General features: G+C 58.2%; 1 protein-coding gene across 1 annotated transcript in view; it reads right to left on the bottom strand.

Annotated features, from left to right (window-relative positions):
* The window catches only part of NR6A1 (nuclear receptor subfamily 6 group A member 1), a 64,661-nt gene that overhangs the window by 11,328 nt on the left and 33,299 nt on the right, over positions 1-20,034 (bottom strand). The gene's annotated exons all lie outside the window — the stretch shown is intronic.

Below are 20,034 nucleotides of genomic sequence, written 5' to 3'. Positions count from 1 at the left end.
CTGGGCAACCAAGAGCCACCCGCAGGGGCTGTTCTGTGCAGCTCAGGGAAAGCTCCAGTGCAGGTGACGGCCAGAGGGGGGACATGGCAACTCTTAACGATGTGGGAATGCCAAAGCCCAGAACAAGTTTATGAGACAGGAAAGTGAGGAGAGACCGGGGGGGGGGGGGAGGAGGGGAGAGCAGAGGGAGAAGGAGAAAAGCCCCCCTCCAAACACCAGCACTGCAAAGGTAAAGAAACTCGAGCTCAAATCCGCTTCCTTTACTCCAGGGGAAGTGACACAAATAAACCGGGTTTTATTCATGCATGCCGACTGCTCCTGCTGGTTGCCCTGCTCTCTCTTACCTTTAGAAGTGTCAGCAAAACCTCTGCTAAACAGTTGACAAAAAGGGAGAGAGAGGGAAGGGATCTGAAGAGCCCTGCTTTATGAGGGATAATCAGGCGAAGAGCCGTGGCAGCTGACGGGTCCCAGCCTCTTTCCCCAAAATAATAAGGCGGCTTCTGGATTAAAAGGGAATGCAAATGGCCCCCTCCCACGGAGCGGAGCTGTCACTTTCCGTGTGGCGTCTTAAGGCTTCCTCGTCCACACGGAGACAGAATCAGGCTGAGACACAGCCCTGCCGGATGGCGTATGCTAACTGCCGGAGACAGCGATGTCAGGCCCAAAGGCCCACGCACCGCGCGAGCGATGGCTGGAGCTGGAGACTCTGCAGGCGGAGTCCGAGCCTCGGCGTCCCAGAGGCGCAGCCGGCCCCAAGTCCCACCCGGCGCAGGGAGAGGGTGCGGCCGACTCGCCGGCAAAGTCCAGCACCATCCACGCCCTGCTCAGAGGCCAACGGCGTCTTTAGCCCTCCTCTCCTGTCGGGAAAGCGGCTGGCCAAAGCGCCCCGACCCGCCAAACATCAGCACAGCACTGCCTCTGCAGCAGTGCCAGGGTTGCCTATGCGCACGTCCTTTTCCTAGGGGGCAACGCTTGCGCTCACAGAAGTGGGAGAGGCAGCTGGCCCCGGGGGGCTCCCACCCCCCCACCAAGGCCCGGAAATGGGCGGCCCCCTCTGTGCGCACGGGCGCGAGCCAAACCCAATCGCCAAAACACTTCCTGCAGAGGAGAGACCCCACCAGGGCGGCCCATCTTCCACGGGGACGGTGGGAGCAAAGAGCAGGTTGCGGGATGGGCTCACCGGCCATCAGCCCCAGCATCGAAGGCCACAACCGCAGGAACACGCTGGCATTTGTGAGTGTGAAGGCAAAGTGGGGGGCGGGAGAGGCTGACCCAGTTGCGGAAAACAGAAGCAAAACGGATCTCTCAAAAGACCCCTTACGTGAGTCTCTTCCGAAGCGCAGCCGACGCAAACAGCCCTCGGAGGGGACAGACTGGCAGAGTCCCCCCTTGGAGGACCTGCTGGACGAAGCCTTGAAAAGCCCGTGGCCAGCCTGGCTGAGCCCGGATGCTCTCGCAACCCCGAGGGACCCCGGACCATCCACCGGGGCCCAGGGACACGGCTGGCCTCTGCGGCCGGCACCCCCCGCTTCGCCCACTTCGCAAGGTGGTGCATGAGAGAAGCCTTGCCTCGCTCTTGCAAGTTTGTCCAAGCCTGGCCCAAGAACCCCGTTCGTTTAAACCAAGTACAGAAGGTGCCTTTCTTCATAAGAGGATTTCCGGGTGGCAGACCCACAAATCAAATACTCCATTCAAAATCCACCCCCCACCCACCCCAGGGGTTCCTCGGCCCACCTGCTTTCACCATTCCTCTCCCATCAACCTGTCCTTCGGAAGGCTGCCCTCGAGAAAACAAAAGCCCCCGGAAGCCCCTTGCTTGAGAAAAGCTCTCTTGAGAGCAGCGGCACAGTGGAGAAGGGTGAGCCACCCAGGAGGGGCAGAAGGGCATTCAAGCCAGCTGAGGACCCGGCTCACACTTGGTGCCAGCCCGGTGTGCTGCCATGCAGCCACCTGGGGATGCTAGGAGTTGCAGTCAAGACAGCTGGAGGAGGCTGTTGTGGGGAAAACACTCTGCAGCAAGCCTTCCTCCCTGCCCCTCCAGGAGATGGCGCTGCCTCCGACTGGACTGGTGCAGGGGACCCCCCTCTTCCGAGGAGCATCTGCTGGAATTTACTTGGAAACGGGGCTGGCCCTGCCAAGGCCCGGGCTTTCGCGCACGGCCACTGTGGGCCAGCAGCCCCTTATTGATCTCCTCCCAACCCCCACCCTGGAGGAGGAGGGGGCTGAAAGAGCTTAAGAGAGCCTGGCTTCCTGCCATGGTGAGTGACAAGGCTGAAAAGCCAGATTGCCGCTTGGCTTGCGAGGATTAACCCCCTGTGAACCAAGACAGGCTTCGCAGGCCCAGCTGGGAAGAGGAGTGCTTCACGGGCCGGGCAAGCACTCGGCCGACCGGCAGGGCCACCCAAAAACCCGCGCCTTCTTAATAAGCTCGGCTGCCAAGCCATCTTTGTGCACAAGCCTGTACCCACTGGAGGAGCTTGGAAACTGCAGGCTTGGGGCAGTCCTCTGCCAATTTTAGAAAATGTCCTGCCCCCCCACAACTGTGCAGACACGCCGTTTCGGGGCCCCTCCTGGATGGGGGCAGCCTGTGCTGGGGATGGACTCCCCGTGGCTCTCCAAACTCACACTGTGGTTGCTCCCGAGTCAGCGGCCCTTAAACCACTCACACGAGCTGTGTGAGAATCGGGATGTGACGGCATGCATGTCTCTCCTCTCAAAGCCTCTTTCTGGAGCAGAGAAAGACGTGAGTAAAGAAGGGCACAGCTCGGAAAATGCTGCCCTCTCCCCCCACCCCGCAACTGGAGAAACACCCCGGGAGGGAGAGAAGCAGGAAGCGCGGTTCTGCGTTGAGTTCTTATCCATAAAGAAGCCTTTCAGAAGTGGATCTGGGTCGGCCCCAGCAGGCCTCACCTGAAGCAGGCGTCCATCTCTGCTGGAGCAAACTCCGAAATGGTCCTGAACTGGGACGCATGCATTCACACACGCACCGCGCTGCTCTCCTCCTCCCACCACCCGCCTCCTGGCCAGTTCCTCGGGCCCAGAGGGGCCTGTGGCTTTCTTCTGGATTGGGGGGCGGGGGGAGAGGAAGAATAGCTGCCACTGATCCGGACCCATTTCAAAACATCTCCCTCACCAGGAACAAGGACAACTTGAAAGCAGCTTGCTGAGGAAGAAACTGGGGTTCCTGGGGGCTCTTTGGAGAGGGTATGTGTGTCATTTGCAACAGGGAGGGAGGAGGGAGGGAGGGGGCAGGCTGAAAATGCTGCAAGGCAGCAGCTGGAAGCCCCCACTCGGGCCCAGGCACAAACAAAAGCAATTAATGCTGCTGCGGCCGCCTCCTCCTCCACCCCCTCCTCCAATTCAGGGCCCTTAACCAAGGAGGGAAACCTACCAGCAGAGGACAATTGGGGAGGGCTCGGTGTTGTTTTTGCGAGCTCGAGCTGGAAACTCTTTGCAACTCCGACCCAGGGGTGTGTGCCGGACTGATTGCAGGCCACACCAATCTACACGCTAAAGACCCCCAGGATTTACCAGAGGAACGCTTTCCCAAACTGTCAAAACCTACTGGAGAAACACACACTCGACACGCGTAAAAGGGACCTCAGGCGGGTCTGCAGCTACTGAAAAATGCAAAAGCGGCAGGATACGGGCGCAGCACCAGTTTTACAGCCAGCGGAAGGCGGGCCCCAGAGCTCGCCCCCCGCCCCGTGTGCCGCTCAGGCCTCCCCACCGTCCCCGTCCCGGAGCTTTACCTTCCCATGCCTCCATTTCGTGCCCCACTGCGCTGGCTGGGGGGCTCGGGAGCAGCCATGAAGGAGGCGGGGAGCCAGGGCCTCGGCCTGCCCAGCAGCCTTCCCGGCCCACGGCCGGTCCCTTGCCTCCTTGCAGGTCAGTTTACAGGCGGGTCATGTGACACAAAAGTTCAAGCCCTAAGGTCACGAGTTGCGGGGACTCCTTGGCGGAGGAGCAGGAAGGGGAGGCGTGCCGGAGCGCTGCCCCGAGCCAGGCTGCCTGCCGCGCACTGGCGGGGCCGTGCCGTGGCACAGAGGCGGCCCCCCGGAGCCCCCGAGTCCACTCCTCCTCTGCCCTCACACACCCGTGAACGTGCCCCTGGGCCAAGTGCCTTTCCAGGGTGCAAACCGCTCCCCTGTGGTTCAGCCAGAGTGGAAAAATCCCGGGGGGACCCCAGGTATCTCCAAGGCACCTGAAAAGGAAGCCTCGTCCTTCTTGCTCGCTCCCAACCCAAGTCCACAAACACCTAGCCGGGGCTGCCTCGCAGCAGAGCAACAGAACGAAAGTGACAACGGCAGCAACGAAGTCAGGCATGCCCCCGGGCACCCCCTCTCCGGTCCCACGGCCCTGGGCTCCCACACGGCCAGGCCAGGCCATCGCCATCAGGTGCAGCCCAGGAGCCAGGAAAGCCCGTGCTCAGGACCGAGCACGCCTCCAGGCTGCTCACCCCCCCCCCACCGGCCGGGGCAAAGCACCTCATGCACGCAGGGCCACATCCCCCCCCCCCCCTACCTTCCATAAAGCTGGTCTGTGGCTCGATGTCCTGGCCCAGCCGTCTTCAAGACAGCGGCCTGATGCCGGGCTGCGGTGGCAGCTGGTGGACCATGCTGACCAACGGCAGAGCCGACCTCGGTGCCGGGGAGCCGGAAGGGCAGGGGGAGGCTGGCCCCGTGGCGCCCGGGGAGGGAGGGTGCCCGGCCACCACACGGCCGGCGGCCCCGCAGCGGTCACCGGTGGAGGGCCCGGCTCAGCTCATGTGCTGGCCAAGGACGCCTGCCTGCCTGCCGCCCTCTTTCCTCTGGCTAAGCCAAAGCATGGCACCTCCCCAAGCATTCCACACGCCAGCGGGACCCTCACCCTCGGAGAAGGGTGGGCCAGGGATTTATCAGGGGGCCGCCCTGCCATTGGATGGCAAATATTTGCTGAGCTGACCAATGGGGCCCGCAGGGCTCGGTTTACAGGCCTGGCCTCTGCAGCTGAGGCGGGATAAGCTGCAAGAAGGAAGGGCCAGAGGTGATTAAGGCAGAGGTACTGCCGCTGCTCTGCTGGGGGGGGGGGGGGGGGGGGGGGGGGGGGGGATGAGGGAAGGCCGGATGGGAGGTTTCCCTGGTGCCTGAGCTGCTGCCCAGATTAAGGGATTCCCAGGACTCGCCACACGGCCCCTGCACAGTGCGGCGAGGCACGGGCGGAGGGAGTGCTCCGGATCCGAGAGGGGCAGTGCGTCCCCGCTCTCCCGCGGAGCCGGCCCAGAAAGTGCAGTGTCTCTCTTGCACCCTCGCGAAAGAATGCCGAGATTGTGAGCCGTCCGACAAGCAGTAAGGAAGAAAGCGAGTGGGGGGGGGGCACGTTCAGACCCCAGGGGCTGTTTGGAAGTCCCGCTCTGCACAGCTGTAGAAACGACGCACGGGGGACCGATTCTTCCTGGGCCAGGGGAGATCTGACGGGAATCTGTGGCCACAGACCCTTGCCGGCTGAAGTACTAGGGTGCAAAAGCGGAGAACTGCGAGCTGCAGTGATGACTCGAGTGTGGACCATGACGATCCGTGCAGAATGCGGCACTCTCCCGGCGATTCCCAGGAGGCCTCTCCCTCCTTCGGGCCACACTGGGGTGGGGGGGTGGAGAAAGGATAATGGAGCGGCAGAGTTGGAAAGGACCTTGCCGGTCATCTCAGTGGGAGCCAGTGTGGCATGGCGCGGGAACCCTGGACTGGGAACGGGAGCGCCGAGTTCCAGGCCCCGCTCAGCCAGGAGGCTCGCCGGGTGACTCTGGGCCAGCCACTCACGCTCAGCCTAAGCTATCTCACGGGAGTGTTGCTGCTGCGCGAATAAAAGGCATTAAAACGTCAGTTACAATTACCCGGCCCGAAAAGCCCTGATTTGACTCAGTGTTCAATGAGCACAAGCAGTCCTGTCGGATGACCAACAGGGGGCAGCAAGGGGCAGCCGAAGACCATCGGAAGCCCGGCAATGCCAAAAGTGGACTCGTGCAGTGGGGGGGGGGGGGGGGGGGAGAGCTGGCACTGCTAAGCGGAAGCCACCAAAATCCAAAAGAGGGGTCCACGATGTAACACTCTAACACCAATTTAAAATGGAGAGCTCACTGCTTTCTAGGCTCACGTCAACTAAAACTTAAAAAAACAAGTTTTTAAAAACTAGCCTTGTTGCATTATAACACCATAATACCAAAAAAAAAAAAAAAAAAGTTTGCATGCTAGAGCAGAATGCCCATCTTTCGTTTAAAAAGAGGGGGTAACACCATAATGCTCTAAAGTCCGGGTTTGCACCACTGTATTACACTGCCTTCTCACAATAATGCAACCCTATCCCGTCACCGGCATCTTGGAAGGGACCCACTTTTGGGGGGGATTAACATTACAGCAGAGGGGTGTTAGTGTCCAACTGTTTTGGGGTGCAATCACATGCCAATTAAAATTTTAAAAGTTACGACTCCTGGCATGCTGCGAACTGTAGCTCGACTTTCCGCCCGAGCCTCCACAGCACTGCACGCTTAAGCAATAAATGAAATAAATTTTTAAAAGACCACCAAACAGGGAGGACTCCAGAAGCACGTTCTCAACTCTGGCCAGCCTTCTGTTATCATTAGCCTGTCTGTTTAAACCCCCTTGCCAGGTGGGCCGAATCCGGCCACCACAAACAGACCCCACGGGAGAGACAGAGAAGGCCCCCAGCTAAGCTGCCGCTGGGCTTAGCCACCTGTTGGGAGATGGGGCAGCCCAGGGTATGTTGGCCCAGAAAGACTCTGACGGGCGAGAGATGCCCATCCTGGCCACTTAACTTCCCACAAGGCTCAGGGAGGAGAGGCGAAAGCAGAGGGGTTCCTCCAGTCCCTCTTTCCAGCGGCGTCACCATTCCCGAGGAGCCGGGGCTGCTTGCCCAGAGCACGCCCAGCCCCTGGCTCTCTTGGCACAAAGTCCCAGCGGCCTTGGCACAGGAAGAGGGGAGCCCAGAAGCCCGCGGAAGACAAGCACGGAGCTTTCCGGAGGAGCTGGGCCCCTCCCGGCCCGGCGCGCTCCTCTCCCCAGCCATCACATTAGGCGCATCGGGCCAGAGTGCCTCTATTGGCCAGCTCCTGCTGGTGCTCTCGGCACCCTCGCTTTTGCTCCAGATCTGTCACTTTGCATTAGCACCCCTTCCTACCGGCTGCCGACAGAAGTAACAGCCTCTGATGCGTCGGCACAATCCATTTGTCCTGCTCTAATTACTTTTTGACACGGCCTCTCTTGCTGCAATCTTGCCTCTCCTGACCTCCTGGCATGCTGCAGCCGCTCCTCTGCGCGGACTTCTACCTCTCGGCACGCGGGCGCACGCGGGCGCACGGGACGTGCATCGGGCCAGTGACGTTTCACAACGAGGAGCCGCCGGTTCTGGACTGAGAGAAATGAGGAGGGGACGGGTCCCGAGGGCAGGAGGGCAGTCCTGAGCAGGAGTGGAAGGCTGGAAGCTCACAGGGAGGGTGCCTGGCACGTGACGGCGGAGAGGAAACAGCCACGGGCCGCCACGGCAGCCAGGCATGCAGCCTGCACAGAAGAGAGGTGCAGGAGCTGCACTAACCTGGCCGGAGAGGAGGCAGCTGGTACAGCCCTAGCAAACGGAAGAGCCCTTCAGCAGGAGCCCAAGAGCCAGCCAGGGGGAAAGGAGAGCGAGAAACGCAGGCAGCCTCGCACAAGAAGCAGCAGCAGCCTGGCTGAGCGATGAGGAGAGAACGTGGGGAGAGCAGAGGGCGGCCGCAAGGGAGAGGTCATCCCCCCACCCCGCCCCGGTTCCACGGCTATGGATATTCCTCTCAGCGAGGCTGTTACTCTCTTTCTGGCACCTGGGAAAGCCCCGTCCACTGCAGCGGGCCTTTCAAAGGGTTTTCACATCTTTTCACAACGCCGTTTGAGAGTGTGCTCGTATAATCGCTGCAACGTTTTGCCCCGCGAGAGGAGATTTAAGTCGCCGTGGCGTGGCTGGGATGGACTGCTCTGAGCATTTTGGCCCTGTGGGGTGCGTCCTGCGCCACAGAGCTCTGCTTGGTTTTTCTGTTTTTGTTTTTAATATACAGATGCCTTTACGTTCTGATGTGCATCAGCGGGGAACCCCGGCTACGGCCAACTCAAAAATACCATGAATAAGCTTCTGCTGAGTAGAGGACAGAATGACTGCCATCGTTTCGTGTCCCATCTCCTCCCTTCCCGCAGGTTCTTGGGAGTCCTTGCTTCATCACACCCACAGCCCCCTGCTTGGATGGGACCCCGGGGAGAGGGAGACCTCTCCAATTTCGGGGGGCACTGGCACACCTCTGCTCGAGAGCAATGCTTATTTTCGTGGCCCTGAGGAGAGAGACTTGCAGCGGCAGTGGCTGGCCAGGTCTCTCCGCACCGCACACGTCACAGCAGTGCAGCGCAAGTAACAAAGGCTCTTTAAACAAACACACACATGCCATTCTCGGATAGCACAATGGAGCAGTGCTGAGACACGGAGGTGCTGTTACGGGACAGATGACTGGCGCGGGAGCCCTGCATTTTTCCTCTGGAGGCCCGGATCTCTGGGAGGCCCTCTGCCCCCCACCCCACTGCCCGTGGGCACTTGCCAAAAGGAAGGGCTGAGGCCCCGAGGATGCCCGCTGCATCCAACTCCCAGGCTTGTGGGCTTTTGGCCCACGTGCCGTGCTTCCTGCTGCCTTCTCCTGAATCTTTCTGCCCCGAAATCTGATTCCCTCCACTCCCCTGTCCAAAAACACCCCTTTTCACAAAGTGCATGGCTTTTCAAGATGCGCCTTCCCCAGCTCCCCTGACAGCACCCTGCTGCGCACTCCCCCCATGTGAGAGCGCACGTGCAGCGCCTCCCCACAGCCAGCGACTTGGGCCCACGGTGGAGTGCTCACTGCCGGGCATCAGCCATGAGCGGAGGCCGCTGCAGCTCGGGTGGCCAGGCCTGTGCCACGGCCGAGGACACCCGCACCCCCAGCAGAGCAAAGCGAGCATCCTCGCAGCGAAGGGCAGGTGCAGGTGCCACTGAGCCTCCGGGAACTTGCCTGGACGGCTGCAGGCCACCAGGAGACTCCGTCGGAAATTAAGCAGCACAGAAAGCGAGGCAGCTTGTGCGGCTCTTTCTTGAGAGCAATTGTGTGATGTTCCTAGATATTTTGGGAAGGTGCTAATTCCCTTACACTAAGTACATTTTCAATCCCGGTCCCTCCCTGGTTTTGCATGAGTTGAGTATTAAAATACCTTAAAGAGACATGCTACCAGTGACAGAAAGGCACGGATTCCTGGCTGGGTGGGATCTTCTAAGGAAAATGAAGGAAGCGCTTTGTGGGCACCTGCTAAGATCTTAGCTCAGAGGAGCAAAATCTCTTTCAACGCAAGGTGAGAATTTGGAGAAGCTTTGGGGAGCCTCATTCTAGTGCTGGGTGGGTTCAAAGGCCCCCAAATATTCGTTATTTATTTGAAACAGGTATATGCCGTCCTTTACGACAATGTCTCAGGATGGGTTACAACATTAAAACCAATAATCAATAAAGGCAATCAATAAAGCAATAGAATAAAATAGTATATAACCAATAGAATAAATCACGGCGGCTGTTAAACTACTAAAATTACTAAGTTTTAAAAAGACGTTTAAATAAAAAGGTTTTATACTGGCATCGAATAGAATATACCCACATACTTTAGCCCTACTGCAAGTACCTAAGCCATAAGAATGGCATTCCAACCTGTCTGGATGAGAGCAAAACTGCACAAAAGCCCGGATACCACCAAGATTGCGGGATGCATTATGGGAAGGAGCGACCTTTCGTTCCACTTATGTTAGCCTCGAAGGGTGCAATCCTATGCATGTTTAGAAAGGGGGAGAGAGAGAGAGAGAGAGAGAAGTACTACAACTCCCTGGATTCCCTTGCTGGCTGAGGGATCCTGGGAGTTGTAGGGCTTCCCCCCTCCTCTGCTATGGCACATTTGCACCGGCTCAGCAGATCCAGGAGCGGCGCTTCAGCTCAGCGGCCCACTTTCCTGCTTCAGAGCTGCAGAGCAACCCAGGCCCGAGCGAGGCCAGCCTCCGTCGCTTTGCGGCGCCCCCTCCTCCCTCAGAAGGGGCCGGGGGCACAGCAGCCTGCACGCGGCAAGCAGGCCGGAGACACACGTGCTCTCGGAGGCGTGCGAGGAGCGTGCAAGCAAAGCACATGCTTCGGAAATCCAGGCAGTCACCGGGGCCGAGGGGCAGCCATTTCCGAGGGTCCCAAACGAGGCACGGCACGGACCAGCCCGAGCCCGCCAGATGTGCTGGACACCAACACCCATCATTCCCAGCCACGGACCTTGAATAACGGCCGCCGAGGAGCCTCAGGCCAGTCCCTCTGCCTCGGCCTGCCCTACTTTTCCACTGGACCCTTCCAGCTGGTGTCCTCCTCGGAGAACTCCCATCAGCCCTAGCCGGCAGGAGCCACGGCCGAGAATGCTGGGAGTGGATGATTTCATCAGAAAGGTATTTTACTCCCTCTTTCATCGTGCTAGAAATCGGGGTCACCCCATCATGCTGACTGGAGGGAGAACCAGGACGAACAAACAGAAGGATTCCTTTATCCTGCACGGAGCCGCTTCACACAGCGCAGATGGCTTCGAAAGTGGGTGAAGCGTGGCCAGGCTGTGTGGCCGCCCTTCTGCACCTCCCACGCCTACAGAAGCTGCGAGAGGACCCCTCAGGATGCACTTCGGGAGCCGCCACCGGCGATACCGGAAAGCCACCCGGCAAAGCTCTACCCAAAAGGGACGGTCATTCGACCTTCGTTTTTGGGGACTCCAACACCTTTGGAGGTGGCAGCCTCCTTCCTTTCGACCCTCGCTTTCAGACACGCCACAGTTGCTTACTAAGCCTGCCAAAATCAGCAGCAGGATCTAGCACGGGGGAAGAGGCAGTCCCCTCGGCCGTCTTTGCTCTCCCAAAAGCCTTTCCTCCAGAGTAGCTGGACCAGATTAAGGCCACACGCATCGCAGAAGGGTGTATGCTGCAAAGGGTCCTGCTGCCGGCCCCTTGCCCAACGCCAGGCCAAGACAGACAGAGGCAGTGGCAGCCTCAGAGAGAGGGCCTCATCCCAGCCGTCCTCCCCTGCGGGCCCACCGGGCTGCCTCCCGTACCTCCGAAGCCTCCCACGCTTGCGGGCTGGGACTGTTCTGCCAGGGGCTTCCACACATCCAGCAGGAAGATGGCAGGGAAGAGCAAGCCGTTCCCACTGGCAGGTCACCAGTCGGTGGGAAGGGTTCCCAGGAAGGAGCTGCGGTCAGGCAAGATGGAGACGTGGCCACGGCATCACTCCAGCGAGAGCAGCTTCCACCCACCCAAGAAGAATGCCACCTCTGACAAGCGCTGTACGGTGACCTACTTTCCCAGTGGCCCAGAAAGCCAGGGAATAAATCCAGAGAGCTGGCATTTGGAGGAGCTGAGGAGCAGCCCCCCACTGTCGCGGGGGATTAAAAGTGGCGGCCCAGCTTGTCAGAGGCCGCGTGGCTCCGAGCGACGGGACGAGGTCCTGCGGTACAGCCGGCACATCTGCCAGAGGATGAGCACTGCGGAATCCTGTGCAGTCGCTGCTCAAGACTAGAAAGAGGCACTCACAATGGAGCTGGAAGTGGCTGGAAGCCAGGAATAGGTCACCTGCTCACCTATTCCTTCACATGCCGTTTACCCTACGTCGCACCTCCTCTCCTGGTTCTGAAAACACTGGTCTGGAAGCGGCTGACGGACGTGTTCTGCTTGCTCAAAGAGCCGGAATCAAGTCGCAAAGCATGCAAGAGTTAAACATCCACCCGAGGGGCTTTCATTTCATTTAATTCTTATTCTTCAGCGTGCCATGTACGGCAACGAGTTCCTGCCTTCCCCCCTCCCAACAGCTGTTTTGCATTTTTTTCATTACGTTTGTAAATCTCTCTGCAACTGCAAAGGCTAGGAACTGGGGAAGGAGACGAGGAAGGCAGTCTGCAAAATTCTAGCAAGAAATGAAAAGCGAGGTCGCAGCTCGAAGGGAGTTTGGAGAAGTGCGGGAGAGCTGGCACGCGATTCTTAGCACTAGACAGAGCAAGCCCTGACCCAATTCCAGCAGAGCAAGGCCCCTTTTCCGAGGTGAAGGGGTAACTTTATGCAGGAAAGAACGGTGGGAGCATCTTGACACCCACGTTTATGTTTTATTAATAGAAGGCGGCATGTGCTTCACTTCCTGCCAATTCCATTTTCTTTAAAAAAAAAGGGGGGGGGAACGCAGTGGGAAAGGGTGCATGGATGGGCGACGGCAAGACGCCCGGGAGAGCTGAGTCTTCCCTGCACTCGACCGTGATGGTCCCCTGGGGACTCTGGGTAAGACCTGCACCTGCAGCCTGGATCCAGCTCTGCCTCTCTCAGGTATCAAGAGCACCTTCTTCAACTATTTTTTTCCTGGCTGTCCAATCTGGAAGCTCAACACAGGCTGTGATTGGCATGCCACTGGACAAATATCAGCCCAAGATCGTCTGCATCTCATCCGACACAATGACTGGGGGCTCCCGCAGCGGTGAAGGTCCTGGAGGAAGGGTATAAACCGCGCACACGGAGCAGCTGTTTCCCAAAGGGAGCTTGCCGTCCCCACGGAAAAGGCCGGCGATGACAGTGTGAGCTACCCCACCACTGGGTGCAGGTTGCCTGTTGCCTGCAAGGACTGCCCCTGGTCCTGCCGATTTGGAGGATGGCATGATCTGGGGGCTAGAAAAAAGCTCGAGGAGGAGAAATGGAAAGAACTGGGCACGCTTAGCCTGGAGAAGGAGGAGCAGACCGAGGGGCAACATGATAGCCCTCGAAAAGCACTTGACAGGCTGCCACGGCGAGGCGGGCCAGGGTCTCTTCTCGGTCATCCCAGAGGGGAGGACATGGAATGACGAGTTCAAGTTATGGGGACCTCAGGAAGAACTTCCTGACAGTCAGAGCAATACGGCAGTGGTACCAATGACCTGGGGAGGTTGTGGGCAACTTTGGGGGTCCACATGCCCCTCAATACTTCACAGCAGGCCCCATTTCTGCTACCAAAAACCAACAGTGCAGCGGCAAAAGAGCCAGAGGAAACTGGAAGTTTCCTGCCAAACTCGCACGGCAAAGTGATGCAGAGGGTTAGAAGTGACACATTTAACTTTCTTTCAGGCTAAATTGGTTACCGCGAAGGCTCCCTGCCCATGGGCTAACCAACATTCAGCAGAAAACCGCCAACTTTCCCCATGTTCTCTTGGTCAAGGGGGGGGGGACTAGAATTGGCAGCACTTCCAGCCGTATCAGCAAGACCATGTGCTGCCCGCCTCTACGATATAACACAATTACTCTCTCAGACCACCTGGCCGCTGGTCATTGCTGAAGACAGAATGCAGAGGAAGGGAGGTCCTTGAGGTGATGCACCTCTCCTCAGGTGTGAACTGAGGGGCATACAATGGAGCTGCCCTGCTGCAGTTCAGCAGGCCAGGATCTGGTCAGCGCTTGGACGGTTGTTCATCCAAGAACCCTGCGTGGTGCCCTTGAAGTGCCACGATGGAAGGGAGGTCGAATGTCGAAGCACTAAAACAGAGGAGGAAGGAGGATAGGGAAAGGCAGTTCCTCCACGTGCCGCCGGAAGCATGCTTTGGTAGGAAGACGAGGCCACTCACAGCACATCTGCCCCTCCAAGAGGATAGTAAAAAAGCAAAGCAGCCAGAAAGGCCTTTCATCAACAGATCACGGACGACCCGCTGCGCATTTGTCCCCCTCAAAATTAAAACACGCTGACCGAACGCTCTCAATGCCAAGGGTATGCTTGGGCACCGTTCCCATCGCAAGTTTGCCGAGGAAGCGCCACTGGCCGCCACCCTCCGCGTCATTCTCGGGGTGCTTCTGGCCGTTCCCAAGGAGAGCAGCCACCATCCTCTCTGGAAATGGGAGCGAGGGAGACAGGTGTCTCAGCTCAGACGGTCCAGGCCCAAGGAAACAAAAACAGGCGAGCGTTCCAGCCCGCCTCTCCAGCGAAGACAACGAGACACCCAAACAGTCGAATTATAGCCTTTGAACGCTCTGGGGCTTCACATTTCAACACTCCGGCTCTGGCCCAATCAGAAGGCAAACCCCGGCATTGCCTCCGCTCAGCAAATCGGCTGTGTCCCAGCCCCGCACATGACGGGATTTGCTTCTGTCCATCATCTGGGTCATATATAGTTCAATTCAAGTGAGGCAGACGGAGCTGGGAGGAATTCTGGAGTGCTTCAATTGCCTGTCTAGCCCGCCTGGGTGTGCGGGAGCCTCCGCCGCTTGGGGAGAAACTTGCTGCCGATTTCTCCAGCGGAGCCGAGCGCCAAATCTCTTCCGATGTGATTATTGCACTTTCGTTCCACGCCGGGCTGCAGGAAAAGACCTCTGCCGCTTCCGCGCCCCCAGTCCTCTCCATCAGCTGCAACTTTTTTGGGACAAAAGATTCAACTACCAAAAAAAGTCTATCTGATGGCAGTTCCAGACTCCTCCATTTCCTATTCCTAGGTAAGAATTTTAATCCTCTGTTGAACCCTGATTTGTTCTGAACGGGCTTAGAGAGAGAGCGTGTGTGCCAGGCACTGAAACTGTCAGTACATTTTCTTCTGGACTCATTTTTGCACGTGCTCCTTTGTTCTCTCACAACAGAAGCTTTTTATATACATCTCGTAATATAACGCAGCTGGAGAGAGTCACTGAGGCAGGGAAGGTCTCGCAAATTCGCAAAAGAGTTGCCCGACAAATACATCTTGCTTTTCTTAGATTAGCCAAAGGGGGTCCTTGGCGTTTTGTTTTGCTTTTTTAATTTGGGGAGGGGAAAGACTGAAAGAATTCCCTGCCGTTTGAAGTTTTATTCTGCGGAAATCCTCGGGTTTGATGTAACCCAATGCCTGCGTAGCCCGAAGGGCAAGTGGAAGCAAACAGAAAGAGGGAGGAACTGAGCCAGACACAGCGGACAAAGGCATGAGCCCAAACCAGACAGTCCAGGTCGCTCTGGAGGCCAGCCGCGGACGAGACAGGTCAGCCAGCTGCTGCGTGGGGGGGGGGGCAAGGGGGGGGGGGGGTGGGCGAGGTGCTCATGCGTGCAGCCGTGACGGGCTTTGCGAAATGCCAGCCATTTTCCCAGCTGTGCAGCTTTGTGCTGTCTGAAGGAATGCGCTGCCCAAGAGGCAGTGGCACGGCCCGGGGGGGAAACCTATGCGAAACCAGGCAGATGGGGAGGGCAAGGAAGGGAGGAGGGCTGTGGGCTGGAAGGGGTGACAGACAGGAAGTGCCCCCTCGCTGTCTGTCCGCACCACCGCCACCCCTCCAGTCGCGCCTGCTTTTGTCTAATTCTCATAATCCACCCGCGGCCACTTACAAAGCGGGTCGAGTTGGAGGGCGGAGAAGCAGAAAGGGGCTTGCTGATGACCTACCTGGCGGAGAGCAGGGGCCAGTGCACTTGCCTACCCCCAAAGCGCTCTGGAAAGAGGGAGGAACAGCGGCTTCTGGCGCCAAGGAGGGGGAGGAAGGGCTCCAGCTCGAGACTGTTCAAGGGCAGCTCCCAGCAAGGAGTGTGCCCACCTTGGCCAGCCCCCTTGCTGCCCGGCTGGGGCCTGACCATGCGCCGTGTAGGATGCATGAGCGGCGCCTTCTGCATGGCCAACCCCACCACAGCCGGCGGAATTCAGCACATGGGCTGGGCGGCTGCTTCCATCGGCACCGAGAGGTTTCCCCTAGAAGACACGCTTGGCCGTGTTTGCTCTGAAGCTGCGCCTGTTGCTCCCAAAACGGTAGCCTATCATGGTCAGAACTCGCCTTGGGATGCTGCTCAGTCGATCTTCGATGGCCCCCGTTTCCACTGGCACTACAGGACAAAAAAACTTTGCCACGCGACAAAACACACCTCTGTTTTGGGGAGGAAAGAATCCTTGCGCGGGGGCGGCGGTGGGGAGGGAGGAGACAAGCCTTATTCCATGAGGACGGAGCCAGCGCCGGAGCATGGGGAACGTTTAATGCTGAGCTACCTAAATGTTCATTCCTCCGCTCACTGGGGCAGTTTGGTTCATGAGCATGACATGGCATCCGTGAGCGAGAGCGCACATTGACACATGAGCCGCCAGTCGCATGCGCCATTGCAACCCGCCCGCTCGAATGCCACCCCTACGGTCGCACGAACCTTCCCGCCACGAACCGAGGCCCTCTGGGGCACTCTTCTCCACCGGACTGCTGCCGTGCCCCACTTCGTGTGATGCTGAATTGGCGTGGCTCCACCTCTTGGCCACAACTCCGACATCTAAACCCGGACTGCCCAGGGGCTCTAATGCCCTGTCTTCGGTCTCTTTCCCAAAAGAAAGTAACACCAGGAGCAGAGCAGAGCAGAGCGGAGGGGAAAAGCGAACGGCAAGCCCGGGGGACGGTGGTCCTTGAGGCACCCTCTTCCTCCTCAGCACGGCCTGCGGCCCTCGAGTGGAGGAGAGGTTACATGCACGGCGCCTTGGGAAAGCCCATTCCTCTCTCCGTCCACCTGGATTTGAATAGAAACCAGACAGTGATTCTTTGGGCCCGGGCCACCCTTCGGCCCACCAGACAATAGAGATCTGTTAGTTCTTCGGCACAAGTGGGGCGGCACAAAGGGGATGGCGGCCGCGGCGGCAGCGCAAGTCACGGGGGATTCGACCGGCAGGAAATTGCAGCTTTGGAGGCACCCCGGGAAGACCTGCTCCGCTCGACGGTGCTGCCGCCGCCGCCCCCTCCCGGGGGGCACCGCTGCTCGCCGCAGCCGATGGGGTCCCGGCTTATCGGCACAGGATGTACCGCTGGCAGGAAGAGCCCCCCTGCGGCACGTGGGCCGGAGTCTGTGTGGCGCAAAGCGGGCTCGACAGGGCACAAAGCACAGCGTTTCTCTCTGCCACAGCCGCTCAGGAGGCAGAGGAGGGGGGCCTGCAGGGCAGCATCCGCAGCGGGGAGAACTCGTCTTCTATCAAAGGGCCGTGATGCAAAATGCTTCATTTCTCCTCGTCTGCCCTGCGTGCACAGATAAAGCAGAAGTGTGCTGGCGGAGGCGAACGGCCCGAGCTCAGCCCCGGGGGCGGTTTTGCGATTCGCGCAGACGACCTGCGTAAAGCACGAAAGGCAGCCCTCCAGCACCATGAGGCGGCCGTCATGGTTGCTCTCCTCTTCGTGCATTTGCAGCCTTCTGAAGATGAAATATGAAACGGCTTGTCAGAGGAGGACGAGGGAAGCAGATCCGTCGCCTGTTCGGAGAATCCAGCTGCTCCGCTCGCCCTCCTCTCCCAGACTGGCTGCATACCGTGCGCCGGGCACAGCAGCCGCTCATTTTTTGCTCCTGGAACTGGGAGGAGAAAGTCTTTCCGATCCCAATCCCCCGTTGTACAGGAAAGTTTGAAAAGTCCACTGTGGGTCCCGGTGGATGCTTTGCCCCTTCATATCAAGCGGCGGCACGCGGGTGTCTTCCAGTAAACCTGCCACGGGAAGAGCTGCTGCAGAGCAGCCGAACGTGGCTCAGTCTCCGACAAAGGAGAGAACACTCTCGGTTCTCATTTCAGGAGGGGGGACCTGCTCTCACCTGCCCTTCCCCAGTGAGTGCAAACTCTGGGGCAGTCGCCCACCGGTTTTCACACTTTTGCAGGGCGGTTCTCGGATCAAAATGCGCGTAAGGATCCATGCACCGGGCGAAAGGAATGCAATGATGCACACAGAGCGCTCGCACGGAGCCCGAGTGCCCCGACCGACAAATCTTCGTGCACATGAGCATTTCTGCGTGGACTTGTAAAAAGAAGAAAGCATTAAACGAGCTGATGTAGAAAACCAGGATGGCTCAAGCTTGCTTTTGGAAAAATGCAAGCACTACAGAGAGCGATCTGCACGGCCCCTCTGTGATAGGTATATTTCAGCGGAAGGCGACTTGGGCTATATGAACGGCAACAAGAATCCCCTGGCTCAGCCGAGCAAATATTTAGGTCTACTGCATGTCTGCTCACGGTGCTCAATCTTAGATATCAAGAGCTTCCCACTGGACGTAGGCCGGGGGTCCAAACCTTGCTGCAGCTGCTCCAAAAAATGAAAAGCAGCAAAAGCATTTATAAAGCGGGGAGTAGAAATGCAGAGCCTGCTAGAGCGCATACCATTATGAGCTGGCAGGAGGCTCCGGGGTGCCCTTTTGCGCTGCTCCGGGACAAATATCCAACCAACTCCAGCAGTGTCCAAAGCACCGGTTCTTCTCCACAGGGCTGTTTTGGAGCGGTGCTTCTCCGCGGCCGGAAGAACCGCTTCCCAGAGCCTAAAAGGTGAGCTGCTCCTGGGGCGGCACCAGGCATAATTTGTGTTTGGCAGAGGAAACTCTCCACCCCTTGTGCTCTGCCGGCCTTGGCTCTGCACCTACCAAAAAGGCAAGGACAAAAAAAGCCAAACCATCTGCAGCATTTATGAGGAAGCCGCAGGATACCCCTACTGGGGACATGCAGAGGATGTCGGACTACCGCTCCCAGCATTCTGCTCAGGAAAAATAAACTGGACACGCGGTTTTCTGGGAATGGCCAAGTCAGGAGTGGTTCATGAGCCTGGCAGCCCGGTTTCCTGATGTGCGGCTCCCAAATCCCCAACACATCTGGATGGCACCAGGCTCCACAAGCCATTCCTGACTTGGACACATCGGTCAAGTGCCGTGTCTCATTTTCGCTGAGCAGTCTGCATGTGCTCTTTGGGCATTTAATATGGTGGACGGGTGACATTTTACCTTCGGCATTCCTAGCCCGGCTTTCCCCCAGGCGGCCGGTTCTCCTCCATTCACATTCATCCTCACACCGGCCCTGGGGTAGGGTTACACCAGGCGCTTTTTTAGCCATCTCAGGATGTCCTGGAGCGGTCGGGCACTAGTTACCAAAGGCAGGGACGGCTCGCCCTGCCTCAGCTCTCCTTTCGGCATTTGCATCGCCATCAGCTTGGACCTCGACTCTGCATTCTGCAGGAGCATGAACCCCCTCAATATGCAGATTCACCAATGAGACAGAGAGCAATACACTAGTTTTCCATGTGGGAAATACTCTGCCCCAGCAGCTGCGGGCTGCTGTGCCATCGCCACCACTGGGAATCTCCCTGCACCTGGAACCCGTGTGAGGCCGCTGCTTTCTCCAGACCCGCCACTGGCTTCTTAGCAAATGCACCTTACGGGAGGTGGACAGAGCTGCTAAAAGCTCTTTGAACCTGAAAGGCTCTCATGGATTTATACCAGAATTTTAACAGCCTTAAGACAGCCTGACGTTTTGCATAGGAGTTGCAGTCCAACACACCTGGCAGGCCCAGGCTGCTGAAACCTGCACGGTAAGGTGGCCTTTGGTTTTCAGAGCTGCATCTGAACTCTCTTCTGAAGCATCTGCTGCGGCATGTTTATTTATTTGCATCCCTGCCCTGCAAACGCATTTGCTCAGGGTAGCTAATTTTAGAAGATTATGGCTAATTCTAGACCCACCCAATTACAAAATCACAACAAGACAGGCTCCCGGTAAGAAAAGCCAGCCGATGCCAGAACGGATCCAGCCTCAGAAGTGCTACGAATGTTCAAGGCACGCAGGTGGGCCGGATGGCCCTTTAAGAGAGACCTGCCTTAGGAACCAGCCACCTCCCCTCAACTCAGAGCTGGTTTGCAGAGTCACTACTGAGAGCACAAACAGCCCCACTCCATTCAGCTGTGGAAAGGCTGGAGAGCACAGCCCTTGCGGGCGGGTGGGCCGTGAAGAGCCTCTGCCCCCACCTCCGTTAAGACCCCACAGCTTCAGGGAGTGGGCCGCTGGGGTGGCGCTGCACTTCATGCAGGAACTTCACGGGACCTGGAAGGAAGTTTCACCTGAGCTCGGCCTGCAGCACAGGCACTGCTTCTGGCCAGACGGGTAACGCGAGCCTACGCTGCAGCCGCTAGCAGAGAACAAATATTCCCAGAGCAGGAATAAGCCCTGTCAGGAGCGTTCCAAAGAAATACGGAAGCAGCATTTCCCCCATACGGGCGACGCCGGAAAG

Source organism: Varanus komodoensis, unplaced genomic scaffold (genome assembly GCF_004798865.1).
Source record: "Varanus komodoensis strain SLA01 unplaced genomic scaffold, ASM479886v1 scaffold36, whole genome shotgun sequence".
Classification (NCBI taxonomy): Eukaryota; Metazoa; Chordata; class Lepidosauria; order Squamata; family Varanidae; genus Varanus; species Varanus komodoensis.
This window is presented reverse-complemented; position numbering and strand designations above follow the sequence as displayed.